Here is a 21248-nt window from a genome sequence, read left to right as displayed (position 1 = left end):
CTGGGAAAACAGACACACCCCATTACTCAACCGAGCAAAATGCCTTCTTAACTATACCCTTTGAAGACACTCCACAATGGGACACCCGCTTGGGATTCTCTCCCTCCCCCTCTGCTCCCACCCCGCTCACGTGCCCATGCTCTCTCAAAGAAAATAATAATAAATGTAAATAAATTTAAAAGGACATTCTGCATTTATTCAATGTTCCCTGGGTACCTACAAGGTATGTGCCAGTTACAAGATACAGCAAATCAGCCTGCTTTATAATCTTCATAATTCAGGTCTCCAAAGAAACATCAAGTCTTGACTGGCAATGTGATTTCATTCAACAAACATAAACTCTGGGGGCACCTGGGTGGCTCAGTCAGTTAAGGGTCTAACTTCAGCTCACGTCATGATCTCATGGTTTGTGGGTTCGAGCCCTGTATTGGGCTCTGTGTGACAACCAGCTCAGAGCCTGGAGCCTATTTCGGATTCTGTGTCTCCCTCTCTCTCTGACCCTCCCCTGCTCACGCTGTCTCAGAAATAAATAAAACATTAAAAAATTTTTTTAAACATATATCTACTAGGTGCTGCTAAGGTAGGAAAGAAAAAACAAAAAGGCCGGTGGTTGTTTTCAAAGAGCTTCCAATCAGAACAGCAGACATGCCTACAAGAAAGTAATTTAAGACACTGTTTCCTAAAGTGGTTTGCACTATATGTTCCTCTTTTACGAGAAAAAAAAAATTTCTAGAAATAAGTTTGGGAAACACTGAAGTAAACCAAATTAAGCAGCTCCCTGTGCTTGGAATATACTGGAAGGCCTTCTTTCTGCAGAGGGTCGGCAGTGGGGGTATTACCTATGCGTAGCCGAAATCTCTCAAACGTCACTGGCCATTCTTTTACCCTGGAACATCGCTTAGCGAACTCTTCGGGAAACAACGAATTCAGGTAAAATGTGCTAAGTGCCCCAACGGTGGTGTAAACCAAAGCCTACAGAAACACAGATGAATTCTGAAAGACTGCAGAGAAAACAGAACCATGAGCTGAGCCTCTGAAGGATGGAGAGAAAAGTTCTTCCAGGATGAAGAACAAAAGGAGAATCTATTCAGGAATGAGTTGCCCAAATCAGCTGGAAGACGAGAGTAAAACAGGAAGAGGACGTAGGAGACAGTGGTGGCCGTTTCGACCGGGGCCACATCATGGGGGGACGGGGGCTCTGGAAAAAGTCAGGTTTGACTCTGTACGCATTAGGGACCCACCTCTGAGCAACCTCTGAGCAGAGAACTGACGAGATCATCTACGTGTTCAATGAACATTATCCCAGTGGGGCCACGTGGTCCCCTCCTACAGAACGGAAAGCCTATAGCCATGCAGAGGGTAACGAGGGGCTCTGTTCAGGGAACTGTGGGGACGGGAGAAGACCAGAGACAAACTGACAGGGTTTGGAAGGTCTCGAAATGTGACAGGAGACAAAGACAAATACTGTTTAGTCTCCTGTATGTGGAATCTAGAAGAAAAACAAATTCATCGAGACAGAGAACAGTTTGCTGGTTACAGGGTGGGGTGAGGAGGGGATAGGTGAAAGGAGTCGAAAAATAAATAAATTGCTGATCAACACCAGAAATGGGCATGGGGGGAAGGGGTGAAGATGTGACAGAAGAGTCACAGCAGGCCGTCAGTCACTGCGAGGGCAGTGACATCATAAACCAGAGTTCATTTCTTCTTTTTCAGACACAAGAGAAGATGAGTAAAATCAGAAGGATAAAAGAACATTTAATGGCATTCACATTCATAAGCGTCTTGGTAAGACAGAAAAAAAGACCATCTCCTCAGAGTAAGGATTTTTTAACTTGTTCAAAGGTGGAGAAAGCAAAGAAAGGTCTGAACAGCTGGACAGCAAAGGGTTTGCCCAACTCCCAAGGACTCCGTCTTAATCTCTTTATCTAAGCCAGTTTCCTATTCAGGCAAGATTTGGGCTTAAAGTCTTTTATTTGGGTGAACTAAATGCTGATAACCATTCTACTCCATAATACAGTATTTAGACTCAAATTCCCTTGGTTTCCCCGTGAGTTTGAAGGGCAAGGCTTCTGAACCACCTTGCCTTCCCCATCACAGTCTTGACTCTCCTCCAGCATCATGAAACCTCTAAACCCAAAAAGATACACATTAACACATGAATTAAGTTAGGCAAATTGTTAAGTGTTGTGCATCGAAGCATAAGAACGTCAAATGACACTAAGAAGTAGATGCAGAATTTTAGCATCTAGGAGATTACATATTTATTCAGGTATATGAAATCCAAAATCCCAAGCAACTTTACTTTCAAAGTAGGCAGATAAGAGATTAGGTGCTTAAGGTTCACCTACGAGGCACCTGCCATCTGCTGCAACCTTATTAATGAAACCAACCAATTTTTATGACACAATTATTCCGCCTTCAGGGAAGTCCTTGAGAGAAGTAAAAGAGAAACAGAAGACTTGATCTCTGCTTTCAAGGAGTCGTGGTCTTGTTTGTGAACATTCTAAGGAACGGGATAACAAAATTTTTTTAAAGGAATGGGCTAACAAATTTTAAAGAGCGTAACAAAAGATAAGATATAATTTAAAACCAAAATGTGTACCGTGTGATAAGAGAGATCAGCGTCAGCTCAAAGGGTCTGGTTGGCGTGCGCACGTGCGTGGTTCTAAAAGCCATTCAAAGATTCCCGTCTCCAGTTTCTCTCCCCCGGGCTGTCAGGCTCCTCTCTGACCTCCCTTATTTGCCAGATCGCACTGTCGGAATATGTCCTGGGTGCAAGGACCCCGTCTTACCCTTACACGTACGGCCATGTTGGATCCAAGGGAAAGGCACAGATGCGGGAAAGAAAACCCAAGAAGGGGAGACTGTAACCAACCTGGTCACCACGGAGTCGTGGATGAGAAGCACGAGAAGTAAGGTAGGGCAAGCGCAATGTGGGCGGACGGGGGAACAAGCCAGCCAACCGGGTTTACACTGAACCTAGTAGAAAACTGGCCATCATGAGCCCCTGCGCAAGCTGGGGAACTGAGGTTAGTGAGATTTTCACTTAGCAGTTCTGGGGAGGATGGTCTGACTTGAGGAAGTGAAGTGAGACGTCACTGGAAGCCGATCAGTTAGGAGGCTCCTGCGGGAAGCAGGTGTGAGATCAGGACCGAAGGGGCCGGTTCAGTAAACGCAGGTGGGAGATGAGGCCCAGCAAGCAGGCATTTTCTAGCCACAAAAGACCTGAGCAAATAAAGGTGGAAGATTACAGTAAAAAGAACAAACAAAAACCCCATGGGGGAAAAATTCTGAATTTTACGTCTTGTACATTATCCACAACCTCCCTCCAAGAAACAATAAAGCATATTAGGAAAAAGCAACGGGTGTCAGGGGAAACGACGGTCACAGTACTTGATGGAGGCTCACACAGCACTGAGAGAGTGCTTCTTTAAGAGGATGAGCTCTGGACGCCAACCTGAGTGTGAGTTGGGCTCAGCCACTTCCTGTGTATCCCTGGAAAATGACCTTACCTCTGTGTGGCTGTTTCCTCATCTGTAAAATGGGGTTATGAATTAATATCACTTCCCTCATAGGGTGTTATGAGAAGTGGCTGGCCTTCAAGTGTATTGATATTTATCAAAACTTCTGCAAACATATTAAATAAACTGCAAATGATGGTAAACATATTGAAAAAAGAGTACTGAGCACAGCTTTACATGGCGAGGTTGCTAAGATGGATGAAAGCGGAGACGTAAAGGAGAGGAATTAGCCCTGTGAGGCGGGGCAGGGAGGAGACAAAAAGCACGGGCAAAACACCCAAGAAAGACCCCAAGCTGGGCGTGGAGATGTGGAGGGAATGACCTCAGTGCAGGACACAAGGGGGAGAGGACGGGGGGCGGGGGGAGTGGGCAAGCAAGTGTAGTCCATAGGGTGTGACAAAGCTGAGATTTTATTCTACACCAGTGCAAACCCCCTGAATAGTTTGAATGGTTTTAAACAGGGAGAGAGAGTCCTGGCTTCTTCTGTATCTTTCATGAACCATAAATTATCTGCTCCCTTTTGCAAAAGATGATGCAGCATCTGGAAAATAAACCTAAGCACATCTCGGTAACCTGTTCCCCTTTCTGTGATGGTTTTTACATTGTAAAATCGTGGTAAGCAAAAACATAATCACTCGAAATGCTCACACCTGCAACGTAACCCCATTAAGGTGAGAAGAGGATGGTTCTGGAAAAAGACATCAAGTGCACCTGTAAAGGTGTTCCATTGTACTGCAACCCACTTCTGATCCATTCACCTTCTTTGGATTTTTCAAAATATGAACCGTCCCTTTTTGATCAACAAGATGACGAAAGCACAGAATTATGGGGTGCGTGGGTGGCTCAGTCAGTTAAACATCCAACTCTTAGATTCAGCTCAGGACATGATCTCACAGTTTTGTGGGTTCGAGCCCCCACATCGGGCTCTGTGCTGACAGCGCAGAGCCTGCTTGGGATTCTCAGTCCTCCTCTATCTGCCCTTCCCCCATTCATGCTGTCTCTCTCTCAAAATAAACTTTAAAAAAAGTTAAAGAAATAGAATTACAAGATGTAGTCAATTTTTTTTTCAGGCAAAAGAACAGAATTTCAAGATATGTTATGGGAGTGTCCTAAGGAGATTTCCCAGGTGAGAGTTACAGCACCAGGCCTGCCTCACTCCAGGAGTAGTGGCCTAACTACCGTATAATTGGGGAAAGAGCATAAGAACAAGCAGCAGCTGTCCAGGCTGGGGTGGAAACCAGCAGGGGTGGGAAGAAGCCCATCCAAACCTCCTGATGTCCCTGCCACACTGTCACTTGCCCAAAAAGCAGAAACAGGAAGACCACAGCACTATCCTGGGATGCTGACAGCATCTCCAGTTTCCCGACACACACTATCCAGCATCTCTAATTCCTGTTGGCCCTGTTCCATCCCTCTATCCCCTGCAACCGGGGCCACTTCCCGGGCTAATCTAAACCAGCCTCGGGGGGCACCTGGGTGGCTCAGTCGGTTAAGCATCCAACTTCGGCTCAGGTCATGATCTCACGGTTCATGGGTTCAAGCCCCGCATCAGGTTCTGTGCTGGCAGCTCAGAGCCTGGAGCCTGCTACAGATTCTGTGTCTCCCTCTCTCTCTGCCTCTCCCCTGCTCGCTCGCTCTCTCTCTCAGAAATGAATAAAACATTAAAATTTTTTTAAAAAAATAAAAAACCACCCTTGGCTAATAACTTCAACTGGAGCACAAGCCTACAAGTATGAACTCTCACACCACAGCACGAGGCATGTGACCCTTTTGTCCATTAAGAATTTAGGGGCTCTGAGTCTCTCCTATCTACTAGAACTATATATAGACATTACAGAAGAGGAAAAAGCACCTCACTGCCCTGAAGCAACTTAGACCAAACAGATATCCCACTGTGGTCAATCCGATCGGGAAGGTAACCGAAATGAAACTTCAGACCAAATCGTCACCAGATTCTGGCGGCCACAGGCAGGCATGGCTTTGGGCATACCAGGAAGGTGAGCATTCCCCTCGTTTCTTCTCCATAGTGTGTCCACCCAACGGCGCCCTAGCTTCCTGCAGCACACATGCTTCCCGCAGCACACATGCTTCCCGCTAACACTCCATTCTCACACCGGCCCTCTATGTTCTTGCTGAAAATATCTCTCATTTGTGTAGTCCTTTTTTTTTTTCCTCCTTCTCACACATTACCATCTGTTAAATCACTACAGTGAGAAGTTTAGCAGCATAAAACCTAAGTTTGAGCCCTACTGTGACAATTCCCCTCAGTCAGTTTCCTTCTAGGCTCCACTCCACACGGCTGACACTAACTGTGCGGGCCGGTCGCTTCACCTCTCCAGGCTTGTCTCCTCACTAGGATGGCAGTAACGTTGCCTCCCGCATAACCACAAACTCGGCGTGTAGATTCAAGGACACAGCGTTATTGAAAATGCCCTGAAAATTCAAGTGAGAAACATACGCCAGCCTCAAACGGCCCACCACCATCTTAAGGTTGTAGTGCACCCACTTTTCCAAAACACACACACGTAAATTACTCCACTGGATTCTCCCTGCAACTTGGCCAAACGAGCTTATTCATATTCTTCTACAGATGAAAAGCCAAAGTGCCAAGAATATAAGTGACTTCCTGAAGAAGCTAAGACTGGAATCCAAGTCCCTGACTCACCATCCAATGCTATTTTTACTCCACTTAAGCTGATTTCCATAAAGACGCATGAAGAAAAGCAGTTACTTATTTTTAGTTTAGGTTCTATCCTAGTCCCCCCCCCCAAAAAAAAAAAACCTTCCACCATCACCCAAGGTAAGACTTTCAGTCTGTTTGTTCTTTTCACTACACCGTGAGACACATCACGCAATAGCCTGACAGTTTGTCAAGTAAGCAAAGGGAACCAAACCCTCCCCTCTAGCGAATGAGAAAGCGCTGCCGTATTTTACTTTCTTTGAAAAGAGCTGAGCACAGAGTCACGGGAATAGTAACCAAGCCAGGGGAGGAAATGCTCGCAGAAGATGTTCTGAAAGCAGAGCAAAGAGACAGTGTAGCTGCAGCCGTAGGGTTCCTGGGGCCGCCGGGCACACGGCAGGTGCACACAGGCCCTCAAGCCTTAAGAACAGGCTCAGAATCGGGAAGGACAGTGTCCACTTAGCCACGCTCAAGAAAACCTGTTGCTGAGCTCCCATGGATAACGGTTAGCGATCGCTGAATGGTACTTTCAAATGTTCACTTTGTGTTTCTCACTGCCATAACGTGTACACCACATTACTAAACAGAGGCCAGCCCTTCTTCAAAATACTCTTTCAAGGGGCGCCTGGGTGGCTTAGTCAGTTAAGCGTCCGACTTTCGCTAAGGTCATGATCTCAAGGTTCATGGGTTTGAGCCCCGCGTCGGGCTCTGTGCTGACTGCCAGCTCAGAGCCTGGAGCCTGTTTCAGAGTCTGTGTCTCCCTCTCTCTCTGACCCTCCCCTGCTCACTCTGTCTCTCTCTCTCTTTCCTAGAAATAAATAAAAATTTAAAAAATAAATAAATAAATAAATAAAATAAAATCCCTTATAATGTGATAGATTAACGTGCCATAGATCTGATCATAAATTCAATAACAAAATAAAATTCTACGTAACCTTTAGGGGCTCCAATCTATTTTTTTAACTTTTCAGAAAACAAATCTGGCCCAAGCCGGAAATAGGGTCACTTGAGACACCTNGCCTGGAGCCTGTTTCAGAGTCTGTGTCTCCCTCTCTCTCTGACCCTCCCCTGCTCACACTGTCTCTCTCTCTCCTAGAAATAAATAAAAATTAAAAAAATTAAAAAATAAAAATAAAAATACTCTTTCAAAAGTCATGCTACCCGAGAAAGCACAAACAGACGGATCCTGTGCGAGGCCAGCGTTCCTCACAGAGGCATGTCCCTGGCGTGAAAACTCAATCCGTCCTCTATACCAAGTACAACGTCAGGGCTTGGCCAGCCTCTGCTTCCATCCAGCTCCTCACTTCACATACCTTCTCCCGAAAACACATCTGAAGGCCAAATGCATTAAATTTGAACAATATACCTACGTGCTCTATGCCCACTTCCAGAAAATTGAGATATATGTGTATACAATCCCCTGCTAGGCTGCTTTCAGGTACTCGCCAACCTCCAGCACAAGCCGCATTATAAGAGTCAGCTGGTGGCAGTGCTTCATTGTCCCAGAAAGCTGTAAAACTTGCTAAGTTGGGGCAGTTTTGTACCCATCCCAGAATGACATCACACCCGTCCTGGAAAGCTCTGCAGGAGGCAGTCTGCTGCTCGGGCAGGGGTCCATCTCCACCCTCCAAAGCGGGGTCATCCTCCCAAGTGGGACGCGGGAGATGCTGGAACTAAGTAATCACAGATGCCCGCCATCAGCTGGGCCCTGCCTACTGCTCGTGGCCCCTCCGATAGCTTCCAACGGGACCAGGATCCCCGCAGGCTCGGGCGGAATTAAAGGTACCACTTTGGACGGACGCTCCCTCGTGAAGGCTTGACTCAACCGCTTCTGGTCTTCTGAGGCTAACAGGTCCCAGGCTTGACTCTACGGACCTCCTTAGCTAGCCCTCCCCCGGGGACGTGGGGTTAGGGACGTGCTGTTCGGTCATCCTGAGGACCCAGCAACACGAGCTGCCAAACACGGCTACGGCACCGTAACCAGATCCTCCGCTCCTGTTCTCCAGTGTGGCCTCCGAGTCAGCCACGCACACGCAGCATGAGTGCCCGTGGACGCTGCAAACCCAAGCCGAGGTCACAGCATACTTCCTTTTACACGCGGCTGCCTGATGCTGGTGTAAAATTCTCACGGCTGGCTGAAGTTTCCCCGGGCCCCCGGGAGTCCCCTGGAGACTGTATGCTGGGCCCACACTAACAGCGCTGGGCCGGAGGAAAAGAAAAGAAAGTTCAAGTCTGGACATTTCGAGCAGACGACCAATTCCCACCATTTTTCGACACTGTTGCCCAATAAAAATGGACTACCCTTTTCTTTCTCGCGTTTAGGCCACTGTCAATCTGTCTCTTCATTTCCACGTCTCTGCCTCCTATAGCACTGCCTCTGAAATAAGGGAAACTCATCAGCATTTTTAGTTTACTCTGGATATGCTTGCTCTTGCCGTTTCTCGGATCTGGATACTTAGAATTTCCCACTCACAAGTCCTGAGGCCTGCCCTCTCAGGACGAGGAGGCCCAAGAACGAAAGACGGGAATCTGCATCAAAGTCCAGCTGGCAAACCTCCCGTAAAACCCAGGTCTCGACTCGGCCTTTTAAAGCCTGGACAGAGCCTTCTAACCCATGACCCATTCTGTCATTAGGAGGCTCTCTAAACCGGCATCAGGAGACACGCTGCCTCCGTATTCACAGGAGTCCCGATCTCTAAGCGGCCCCAGGACCCTGAATCGAAAACGAGCCACCGCTGCTAGAGGAAACGCACGGGCCGCTGGTTACGTTTTGTTTCAATTGATCCGTACATCATCTAGTTTCATGAGTGTTTCTGTTTGAAGACACCTTATCTGAGACCTCTCACTGATTCACTAACACGGAGTTCATGGCCAACAGCACTACAGTCCAAGCCTGACGGAAGCGTATTTAATGCACGCGTTTTCTCCACCTATTTTTTCCATAACACACTTCACAACCTTCTTGTCCTCAGGAACGCTTCATAGCACTTCGGCACTCTGCTTGAGGGCCATTTTAAGCAGCAAAAACACCAACAAAAAGCCCCCAAATAAGAAAAATGTGGCACGAAAGGGCCCCCAAGTATGGGAGCTGAACCGAGCAGTCAGCCTTGCCTTGCTGAGCCGCAGCTGGGAGCGCACACCCCGGGGAGGCTGTGGTCCCCCCACCCCCCCACCCCGTGCACATGCATGGACGACACACACGGTGCTGCGAGTTCGAGTCTGAGTTACAATTAACTTTAGTGAGTAGATACGCTCGCAAATCCGAGGATGGACTGCATCTGGTTATCGGCCCTGAGGTACAAGACAGAGGATATTCCGGAAGATCCTCCTCCGGTGCAAAGGAGCCGTCACACTGCACCCCAGGTAGCAGGAGCTTTGCTGGCACCAGCACCTTCCACTTATGCTCCCGCCTTTCCTGCTGGGGCAGTTCATACTATCCAGATTTGGAGGCCCAATTTCTTTCCCTTTCTGTTAAAGTTTGCTTATTTATTTTGAGAGAGAGAGAGAGAAAGTCAGAGAGTGCACGGGAGTGGGGCGGGGGCAGAGAAAGAGGAAAAGAGAGAGAATCCCAAGCAGGCTCTTCACGAACAGCACGGAGCCCAACGCAAGCCAAGAGTCGACCTCAACCCGCTCGGCCGCCCGAGGCACCTGGCACCTGCCAGTCCCAGATGCTCAGCAGCTCTTGCTGTCGTCTCTGTAACCTGGACATATTCTAATTGGCTACAGGCAGCACTCACTCCCTTTTCCGGTCTATGAGGCTCTCCCGTATCAGCTTCCTTACCTTTGGATGGGGATCCCTCTAACAGTCACAAATGAGCTTCACGGAACACAACTGACACAAACCTAACACCACAAAGTTTCCTCTTTCACCAGGTTCTGCAACAGTGTATCTAACATAGGCCAAAAAGCAGACTTGGTATGTTAAGATTGCCAGGGTCTCATGGTTTTAGTCACCTTAGACATTTCCCAATGTACAGGACTTTTACCTCCTTAATTTACAACTCTTATTATCTTACTAAGTCATACTCAACGGTGCAAAACCAACTTTTTAAAAAAATTTTTTTTTATAGTTCATTTATTTTTGAGACAGAGTGAGACAGAGGATGAGTGGGGGAGGATGAGACAGAGAGAGAGGGAGACACAGAATCTGAAGCAGGCTCCAGGTTCTGAGCTAGCTGTCAACACAGAGCCCGATGCGGGGCTCGAACCCACGAACTGCGAGATCATGACCTGAGCTGAAGTCAGACACTTAACCGACTGAGCCACCCAGGCGACCCAAAACTAACTTTTATGATGGCTATTTTACTTATTTATTTAAGTAAATAGTTTTCGAAGGGGGGGAAGGGCAGAGAAAGAGGGAGACAGAATCCCAAGCAGGTTCCAGGCTCCATGCTGTCAGAACGAGCCCAACGCAGGGCCTGAACTCACAAGCCGAGAGATCATGACCTGAACCGAAGTCAGCCACTCGTGTATCTGGCTGCTTGCATCACCAGTCTTACTCAGAGGCTTTCTTCCACATGCTTCTGCAGCCACTGTCCCATCTGAGCTTTCATAAATGAGCATCTGAGGGCATTATGAGGCAGGAATGCACGTGTGATTCTGGCCTTTTGCAGAAGAGCAAAAAGCGAGGTACAGAGGCCAAGCGGCTTAGTTCGGAATCACACAGAAGAGCCATGGGCAGGACCCAGATCTGGCGCAGTGCTTGTCCTCACACGGCTGTGTCTGCTCTCCAAGAGCGGTTAATTAAGGTGTACCTTTCCATTCACTAAAAATGTCATTTGTGGGGCGTCTGAATGGCTCAGTAGGTTAAGCTTTCCACTTCGGCTCAGGTCATAATCTCCACATTTGTGGGATCCAACCCCACGTGGGGCTCTGGGCTGACAGCTCGGAGCCTGGAGCCTGCTTGAGATTGTGTGTCTCCCTCTCTCTCTGCCCCTCTCCCACTTATTATGTGGGCTCTCCCCCTCTCAAAAAATAAACATAAAATTTTAAATGTTATTTGTATTTCTTTAATATGTGCTAGTCAATTTTATTCTTAATTTTTTTTTCCATGTTTGTTTATTTTCGAGAGAAAGAGCACAATGGGGGGAGGGAGGGGCAGAGAGAGAGGAAGACACATAATCCGAAGCAGGCTCCAGGCTCTGAGCTGTCAGCACAGAGCCCCACATGGCCCGAACTCCCAAACCGTGAGATTACGACCTGCACCAAAGCTGGACGCTTACCCGACTGCGCCACCCTGGTGTCCCTTTTACTTATCATTTTGCTAAGGCAAACTAGAAGCGGCACAGCAAAACGATCCAGGAAGGAACCTAGAAAAAGACACAAAGTAAAATCTTCCTCTGGATTTGTTTTGGCAACCATCAGAGGCTGGTAACAAGGCTGATTCCATAAGCACTTAAAAGGAATTTCCCATTACGGAACTCAAGAGAACATCTAAAAGTGAAAGTTTGGGTTTCACAAGGACTGCGTCTGTAAGTGAACTCTTCAGGTAAACTCCCAGTTCTAAATCAGCTGGAGAAAGTGGCAACCATGGTGGTTAAGCAGTTCTCTGAAATCCTCAAAGCCTTTTTGTAAATAACATAACACCAACTACTTTTTCAAGGCATATTATTGCCTGTAATCCCTGAGGTCTTGATGTCTTGCAATAGATACTATTACGCTCTTACAGAGGAAAATCAAATACAAAAGTTAAGTAGAAGTAACTTTTTCTGGTCACAATGTTAGTAGGTGACAGAGATTGGCCTTAAAATCAAGGCTCCAGAAATAACCCACAGCTGTTTTTACTACAACATTCAGAGTTTGGGAATGTACTCCATGGTTATTTATAGAATTATCTTAATTGTATTGTGTTTTGGTCAAAATAAAGATTAGTTTGCATTCCCTTCCAAATGGAAAGCCAAAAGCAAGCTGCCCCAAATGTGACAAAAACAGTGGCAGGGGAAATGAGCCTGGGATTAATACTTTGCCGAAATTAAATACAATTTGAGAGGCTTACATCATTTCAACCATGGGGGAGATGATTTTCATCCAGACGTAAAAGGAAACACACAGAAGAAAATAAACACAAAATTGTGTTGAGCATACACAACAAACCTCTCAAGTGTTGCTAAACCCATTATTTAAAGTTAAGGCATTTAGAGATTTAGAGATGATAATTAACTTGCTCCAAGATCGTGTCATCAGTACTCTAAAGCTCTTTCAACTACACGCTACCCTTCACAGTCGTGCGCCGCAAGGAGGAAACAATGAGCGTGCAAGTTAGTGGAGGAGAGCGAAGAGTTAAAGTCTGGTATGCTAAACTATGCAGTACGCAAAACTGACTTTCAAATACTAACAGGAACACTATCATTTCTGAGTTTTGTCTCTGAATGGTCAGAGGAAACAAATGCAAGCGTTCACTCTCGCCAAGGCAGGCTTGGGTTTAGAACAAGATTTGTAAAATCTGCAAACTGGGAGAGCACCTTTCAAACAGAGGGAGCAACCAGCTGCTGATAAAAACTAGAAGGGCAGCTTCCACCCCCCGCCCCCGGGCTGCTGGTTCTTATTAACCACAGAGAAGGAAATGCAACTAGCAAAAACATACAGCACCAATGATCAAAGTGAAACCGATTTTTTTAATTATCTAGCTTAAACAGACGAATATATGCCAGTAAAGTGCATAAAGGGTAAGCTGCGCCAACAGGCACTGTCATCCTAACCTAAGACATTCCCATGTTTCAGTGTCAGGAATCAAAGGAGACTTTGAACAAAAAAAAAAAAGAGAGAGAAAGAGAAAAGAAAAAAAAAGCAAAGCCCTTTGCTTTTTCGGCGAGGCCTGCACCCGGTGCTGGAAGAGTGCGCCGTTTTGTTTTGAGGAGGGGCAGGGAACAGAGGAAGAGAAAAGAGCCCCGACCCAGCTGCCCATCCTCAGCCCCTTCCCGCAGTCGTGCACCCAGGCCTCCTTTGCCGCCGGCCAGGACCCAGGGTCTGCAGGGCGCGGGCCCCCTTCCCGGCCCCGTGCCTCGCACTCCCAGGACGCCTTCCTCCCGGGAGCCCTCCAGGAGCCGGACCTCCCTCGGAGAGCCCTGGAGCTTCGGCTCCCCAGCGGGAGCCTCAAGCTGCCCCGCGAGTGCCGGGCGCCTCCTCCGTGCAGGAGGCCGCCCCCAGTGCAGCTCCCAGCCAGCCCGCCCGGGGGCTCCCCCGCAGGCCCGGTTCTCCCGCACTCACCGCCGGGCGGCTCTGGGCTCGCCCGCCTCGGGCCGGCCGGGCCCCGTGGGGGCGGGGGCGGGGGTGGGGGCGGGACCGCCGAGCGCGCGGGGCGCACTCCGGGGGCGCGCCGACGCACAGGCGCGCTCGCGCCCGCGCTCCCGCACCGACTCCCCCGCTGCACACCCACACGCACACGCGGGCGGCGCGCGCCAGGCCGACTCCGCGACGGACGCGAGCGCGGAAGCGCGAGGAATCCCTGGAATGAGGCGCCGCCCGCCCTCGGCCCCGCTCCGCCGGGCTCCGCCTGGCCCGCCAGGCCACGCCCCCCGGCCACGCCCCTCCCCCCGAGCAGGTGGGCGGCCGAGCCCAGGTGAGCCGGCTGGGAGGCGGAGGCGGGGGCGGGGCCGCGCGCGCCCGGGAGCGGCTCGTTTCCCCTCCCCCGCCCGCCGCACGCCGCGCGGCGCCTCGCACCTACCCGGCGGGCGCCGACGCGCTCGGGCGGGCGACCACTGCGCGGGCCTGGGGCGGCGCTGGGCGCCCGGAGGAGGCGCTCGTTCCCGAGGGCGCGAGGACCCGGCATCTCACACACCGCTCTACCCCCCGAAAGGCCCAGCCACCGGCGGGAACGCACCGTCCGCGTACACGCACCAGCGAGCCTTCCGTGGCGCCCAGGTGCCTGCTCTTCGGGGCCGGGCACGTTCCCCACACGCACGCAGGGGGCCCACGCATCCAGTGGACACGGGACACGGGACACCGACATCCCCGGTCTAGCCGCACTCCACACCCACTGGGTCTGCTGCCCCTCGCCCGCCACGCGCAGTTCAGCGAGTGCCAGGGCACTTGGGCCGGACCTGCCGCGCCTACGCGGTGCTCGGCTCCAGACCGCACGCTTCCCTCCCTCCGCAGGCAGCCCCCGGAAGGGCGCACGCCCGGCGTCCCCGGGGCCCGGCGCTCACCCGCTCGCCCGCGGCGCACGCAGGGCCTCGCGTCCCCGGGACGCCGACCCGACCGCTGCCTCACTTTCCCGTCGCGCGCACGCCCAAGCACAGCGCGCAGACAGGCCGGCGGCCACACGTACCTGCGGGTCCAGGTCGCGCCCGCTGCGGGAAGCGTGCACTCCGGTGCCACCGCGATCAGAAGGGCCGCTGCGGTCCGGGGCACTCTGACGCGGCTCGGGTTCCTCCCATCACAGCATCCTACACCCCTCCACTCACTCTCCACCGCACACACGCGCGCGCACACACGCACTCACGCCCCGGGCGCTCGGCAGCGTCTTCCCTCCCCCTCCCTCGCCCGGAGGAGGAAGTCCCAGTAAATGAAAACAGCGTGGAAGGGAGGGAGCGGAGGAGGAAGGGAGGGCGGCCGGGGTGGAAGGAGCCCCCTCCGGCCGCTCACACAGCGGTGTTTGCTGTGTTTGGCAAACTCCTGGAGTCCACAACCCGGGCTGCTCTGAAATGCGCCCGGGGAGGGGCAGAGGGGAGGAGGTAAAACATTTCTAATTGGTGCAGGTTCTTATTACAGCAGCAGCGTAGACATGTGACCACGAAAAGAAAAGCCCGGTCTTTAATTTTTTCCTGTCATTCTCTAGAGATTTGGGGGGGGGGGGGGGAGGAGGGGGGGAGGCCTGATCCTCCAGTCCCCGGCAGCGCTTGCCCCATTGTTTTCTCGTACTGCCACAATTAAGAAAACATTTGCTTAACATATCCAGCCGCTAACTTCATAAAATAAATAGTCAGAGGCTGGACTTCCTCTGGTTTGCTTTAAATGGCTTCATGTTGCTCGCCTTCTGGCTGTTCTCAAGCCTGCGTCGTTATTAGGAGCTCCTTCTAGAGGGCTTTCCCTGGGCGAAGGCTCTGCTGAGAGGGAGAGAGCACAGTAACAACACACCAGCTTACATGGATGCACTTTGCAAACTGTTTTCCCTCAATTACCGTATCCAATCGTAGCCTCACAGCACATTTCCTCGTTGGATCTTAGGCCCTGTTGGGGGGCAGGGCAGGTGTTAACGGAGTCACTACAGCCAGATTACATGTTGTACCTGAAGCAGATACAGGTGTTGCCTGTGCCGGAGCCTGTGGCTTGTGGCCCCTTGTGAAATTCACTCTCCTCCAGGCCACACGGGACCACTGTAAATGGATGAGCTAAGGGACAAGTCACCGGGCATGGCTGCCCTGCGGTTCCCAGTTCCTAGGTTGAAATTCACAGATTTAGGGGCTCCTGGGTGGCTCAGTTGGTTGAGCTTCTGGCTTCGGCTCAGGTCATGATGTCACGGTTTAGGAGTTCAAGCCCCGTGTCTGGCTCTGTGCTGACAGCCAGCTCAGAGCCTGGAGCTTCCTTCGAATTCTGTGTCTCCTCCTCTCTCTATTCCTCCATGCTCATGCTTATGCTCTGTCTCTCTCTCTCAATAATAACTAAAAACATTTTAAAAAAAGGAAATTTCACAGATTTATGCCAGGAAGGCTCCCAGTCTTCCCAAGGATACTTTTACTTTGACTCCGTGTTAGTTCATTGGCTATCTCAGACTAGGGAGGGAAAAAAAACCTGAAAAGATCATAAAGAGGAGGTTTGCACGCTGCCCAGTTAGGGCAGGGCTCGAGAAGAGTGAGGGCTGCTTGGGCAGATTTCAGGACGTGTGGCCAGATAGGAAAAGGGCTTTGGATCTGGAAAGACCTGGATTTCATTCCAAACTCCGCCTCTGTTAGTTGCAGGACTTGGGGCATATGATCAAGTGCAATTTTCTCATCTGTAAAACAAAGATAATAATGCTCACCTTAGACATCCAAGGACTAGGGACCAAGGACTAGGCAGAATATTCGATGAATACTCACACCTCCCTCCTTCTCTCTTCCTACTTAAATCCAGTCCTGCTGTGGCACCTTATAAACAGACACCCACCTTAACATGCAGGGATAGGAAAATGATTTATCTAGATAATGCAAATGAATAATGATAGCAATAATAATGCAACTGCACATTTATAAAATGGCTTTGGGGTTTACAGAGTGTCCCCACATATCATTATCTCATTTGATTTTTATGACAATCCTGCCATTTGGATGCTGCTAAATGATTTCCATTTGGGGTCAGTGTGGAGGTCCTAAAGCTGCCTCTTTAATTTCCATCACTGCTCAGAGCAAACCTTACTCTGCAGATAAATCATGGGGACAGAGGGCCTTTTCTCGTGGATGTGACCAGTCTTCGACCTTTCCACGAATTAATCTCACTGCTTCCCTTACATCAGCATTAGTGTGACTTCCCTCTGGCAACATCTAAGCATGGTTGTTTTAGTCTGGCTGTTTTAGTTGTGCAGAAGAAGGACACACTCAATATCCTAAGAAAAAGGGGGTGTGCCATTAAGATATAGGGTGGACCTGGAACATAGGTATATAGGATATTCACACAATGGGATATTAACGGCCTAAACAAATTACCTTCACTGACCTGGAACGACAGGGATAAATCTGGACAATATTACGTGAAAAAATGTAAGTTCCAAAAGATTATGCACAGCATAATATCCTATTTGTGATGTTATAAATAAAATGAAAAATAATTGTCGGAGTATATACACCTGTGATAAAACTAATACAAAGGAAGTAAGGAGGCGATGATCCAAGGATTCAGAATGGTAATGACCTCGGGAAGGGCCTGGATGGGAGGCTCGGGAGGGAACCATAGGCAGATGGAAGTTATTGTCAAGTTCCTTACCTTTGGGTGGTGGGTACATACACAGGTTCACTAGTAAAAATAACTGCTTAAATGATGATTGCACAACAGTGTGAATGCCACTGCACCCAACACTTAAAAATGGTTAAAATAGTAAAAAATATGGGTCTGTATTTTTCCATAATAAATAAAAGGAGCTATAAGAAAAACAAATTGGGCAAATTTCTAAAAACAAAAACAAAGACAAAAACTGAAAAAACAAAGATCAGTTGTACATAGACCACTGAAAGAGAATGTGTTTCAGACCAAGGATTTTATAAACACAACAAACATTTATGTTTTTAAGTAAGCTCTATGCGCAACGCGGGGCTTGAACTCACAACCCCAAGATCAAGAGTCTCATGCTCTACGGGCTCAGCCAGCCAGGTGCCCCCAGAAATTTATTCTTAAAAAAAAAAAAAAATAATCAAGGATGTGGACGAGTGGATATTGAGGAGAAACAAAATTGGCCCTGAGTTAATCATAGTTGAAGCCAAGTGATGGGTATGGGGGTGGGGGGGAGGTGTTATACTGTTCTGTCTACTCTTGCATGTGTTTAAAATTTTTATATTAAAACATTAAAGAATTGAAAAGAAAGTGCCAAGGACCAGAAGAGCCTCTATGGACCATTATCCTGCTTCTTCAACAGGCCACAGTGTCATTGGTCAGTCTTCCTCTCTCTGTTTCTCTGTGCCCCCTCCCGCATTTAATTCCTTCTCACCCGGCCACCGAGGAGCTTCCTTGTCATTTCGACTCTCTACAGCTCCTTTTGGCTTTTGCTTGCCTAGTAATGGACTCCCTTTGTATCTTCATAGTTCAAATTGTTCAGAGAGACAATCTGATTCTTCTCTATTAATCCATAGAAATGACATCAATCTGGAGCGCCTTGCTGGCTCACTTGGTTAAGCGTCCAACGCTTGGTTTCAGCTCAGGTCATGATCTCACAGTTCATAACTTTGAGCCCCACATCGGGCTCCGTGCTGACAGTGCCAAGCCTGCTTGGGATCTCTCTTTCCCTCTCTCTCCGCCCCTGCCCCACTCACTCTCTCTGTCTCTCTCTAAATACATAAACAGAAAGAAAGAAAGAAAGAAAGAAAGAAAGAAAGAAAGAAAGAAAGAAAGAAAGAAAGAAAGAAAGAGAGAGAGAAAGAAAGAAAGGGCATCAATCTGATCTGCGTTGAAGTAAAGTGTCTGTGAGGGTCCGTGAGGGTCCGTGAAGTCAGGCATGGCCCAGCACGGAGAAAGGATAGGGTGGGGAGAGTGGGAACCAGGGTATAGAACAGCTGACGGCAGGTGGAGGGGGAAGCACCAAGACTCTGACCAATGCAACTTTGAAGGGTCCTCAGGAGTTCATTTAGGTGAGAATAAAGTCTTTGTTTTCCACTTGCTCCTTAAGATTTGTGAAGGCTCTCCAATTACTCACTATTGTAAAAATGGATTTTTTTCACACCAAATTCCCAATAAGTAATTTATTTTCCAATTTGTCCTCCCATGTCCTACTTCCAAGGGGGGTAATTGGGGAAACACCAATGGCTGCTAATCTGAAATGCTCATAGTGCCTGTAGATTCATTGTTCTTCTCGATGCATTAATGTCTTTTTCTACCCCATGGCCCATTGCTTGTAATGTGCTCATAGGAATTTCCCCTGTTCTTTTCTTCTCTTCTGTCCAAATTGTTCCACAAAGAGCACCGAGGAGACAGAAGACATGGCATATGGGTCTAAGTCTCCACACCTATAAGGAGCTTAGATCAGATCAGGTTTGGCAAACAGGTGTTATCTTGAGCACCAGCTCTGTCTGGAGTCCTCTCTTGAGAAGGACTCTGAAGCCACAATTAAGGTTTAATGAAAAACAGAGTGTCAAGATTGATTAGTAATGTCTGCTGTGGGCAGCGAATGGGAACTGGTGTATGGAATGTTTGCCGTTTCTGATCTAGAAGAGCTCTAAAAATCCCTTCTAGCCATAACTTCCCTTTACTCATAGAGTGGGAAAAGGTACATTTCTACTTTCCAGAGGCCAATGTAACCAGTGGAAAACTCAAATGATCATATTTCAATGCAAGAGTACAGAATAAGAAATTATCTAAAGTAATAATGATACTTCAGGGCACCTGGGTGGCTCAGTTGGTTGAGTGTCTGACTTTGGCTCAGGTCATGATCTCACAGTTCGAGTTCAAGCCCCATGCTGGGCTCTGTGCTGACAGCTGAGAGGCTGGAGCCTGCTTCAGATTCTGTGTCTCCCTCTCTCTCTCTGCCCCTCCCCAGCTTGCATTCTGTCTCTCTCTCTCTCTCTCTCTCTCTCTCTCTCTCTCACTCTCTCTCTCAAAAATAAACATTAAAAACTAAAGTTAATAATGATACCTAACATTTAATGAGCACGAACTATGGTCTGGACACTGTTCTAAGTGCTTTAAGACAGTTAGCCCACAACAACCCTGTGAGGTAGGGACTGTAAATATCCCCGTAGTACTTAAGCAAATGAAGACACTGAAGCATAGAGATGTTAAAGAACTTGTCGGAGTTCTTAAAGATAATAGCAGTGCAACTAGAATTGAACCTGGCAGCCTAATTCTGGAGTCCCCGTGCTTAGCTTGTCACACCCATCTGACACCCCCTTAGGCCCCAACCGGACCTACTGAATCAGAATCTGCATTTCATCCAGCTCCTCAGATGATTCATATTCACATCACCCTTTGAGAAGCACTGTCTACACCATATTGTCTCCCAGGAAGATATTAGCTACCAGGATTAAATGTTTACAACGTGCGTGTTCTGTGCTAAGCATTATGCCTATATAATTGCCTTTAATCCACATAAAAATCCTAGAAGGGAAATCCTACAAGATCAACAGATCTTGTATATTGTAGCTTTGCAAGATGTTACCACTCGGGGAAAGGATACCTATGATCTCTCTGTATTACCTCTTACGATTGCATGTGAATCTATAGTTATCTCAAAATGCAAAGTGTCTTTAAACAATCCCATGATGTAGGTTTTATTTTTCCTACTTTGACTGTTGGGGAAACAGAAGGTTTAAAAAGGCTATGCAGCCCAACTTTGCAAGTAAGTATTGAGGTCCTACCGTGCGCCGGCACAGCATGAACAAACATTGCTCTCGCTGAGCTATCATTCTAGTGAAGGCAGTTAGAATTCAAACCAAGATCTGGCTTGCTACAGCCTCTACTGCTCACATTCGGGGACGATGGTCACAGGGTCAGAATGTGGTAAATAACAGAGCTACGAATGGTTAACACGTTTGCAGAATTTCTAGGCAGATATAGATACGAAAGCATCTAACAGGGCCAGGCACAAAGTAAGCACTCAGTGAATTCCCTTTCTTTCTTTTCTTGCAACCATCTGAGAGCCCAGAAGTGAGCCTCCCCACCACTGTGACCCAGTGCGAATTTTACCCTTTACCCAACTGGACGGAGTCCAGTGATGGGACCATTTTGAGCGGTAGTAACCCGATCCTCAAACTGCTTGTGGAATTCAGTGAAGGCAATGTTCCAAGGTTGGGGGAGGTACCATTTGAAACTTGTCAAGGAGTCAGTGGTGAGCATTTTTCTGAATGTCAGCTCTTTCCACAGCATGGTTCTGAATGAGTGCCCTTAAGCAACACAAGATTTATACCAGAACAAGGCTCTGACCTCGGATCTCTGAGTGATGTCTGCCTATCTGATCCAAAGATTGGAGTTATCCTCACACAAGGACTTTTCCTTCAAATACTATAGAAACAATTCATCTTGGCATAGATGTTTGCCATCTTTCTTAGAGGCAAACCAGGGGGCTGGAGCAGGAGATAATAAAAGCCATTTTCCTGAGAAAAGAATGTTGTAGATGCTGGGTTCAAGGTCATCGAGAGTCTGACCACAGGTAACTAGCTAACTCTCAGACAGAGAGAGTCTGAGAGTTGGGGAACTTACCAGAAATAAGCATGTGTTGGGGCTCCTGGGTAGTTCATTCCGGTAAGTGTCTAACTCTTGATTTCAGCTCAGGGAGTGATCTTGTGGTCTGTGAGTTCGAGTCCCACGTTGGGCTCTGCACTGGTAGTGCAAAGCCTGCTTGGGATCCTAATTCTCCCTTTCTCTCTGCCTCTCCCCTACTCTTGCACTTGTGTGCTCTCTCTCTCTTGCTCTCTCTCTCTCTCAAAATAAAT

At 48.5% G+C, this 21248-nt stretch overlaps 1 protein-coding gene across 3 annotated transcripts in view; it reads right to left on the bottom strand.

Moving 5' to 3' along the window:
* Positions 1 to 21036, bottom strand: part of VGLL4 (vestigial like family member 4) — a 162894-nt gene extending 141858 nt beyond the window's left edge. The window contains exon 1 of one of the 3 annotated variants that reach the window (XM_039231267.1): positions 21016 to 21036. The gene's annotated coding sequence lies outside the window, so the exon portion shown is untranslated. Of the gene's footprint in view, positions 1 to 13407; positions 13460 to 14467; positions 14613 to 21015 lie in introns of those variants that run through there. The other 2 variants (XM_039231266.1, XM_039231265.1) reach the window with 2 other exon arrangements.
* Between the last annotated feature and the right edge of the window lie 212 nt (positions 21037 to 21248).

The sequence above is a fragment of the Hyaena hyaena genome, unplaced genomic scaffold (assembly GCF_003009895.1).
Source record: "Hyaena hyaena isolate Hyena2069 unplaced genomic scaffold, ASM300989v1 scaffold_56, whole genome shotgun sequence".
In the NCBI taxonomy this organism is placed as follows: Eukaryota; Metazoa; Chordata; class Mammalia; order Carnivora; family Hyaenidae; genus Hyaena; species Hyaena hyaena.
This window is presented reverse-complemented; position numbering and strand designations above follow the sequence as displayed.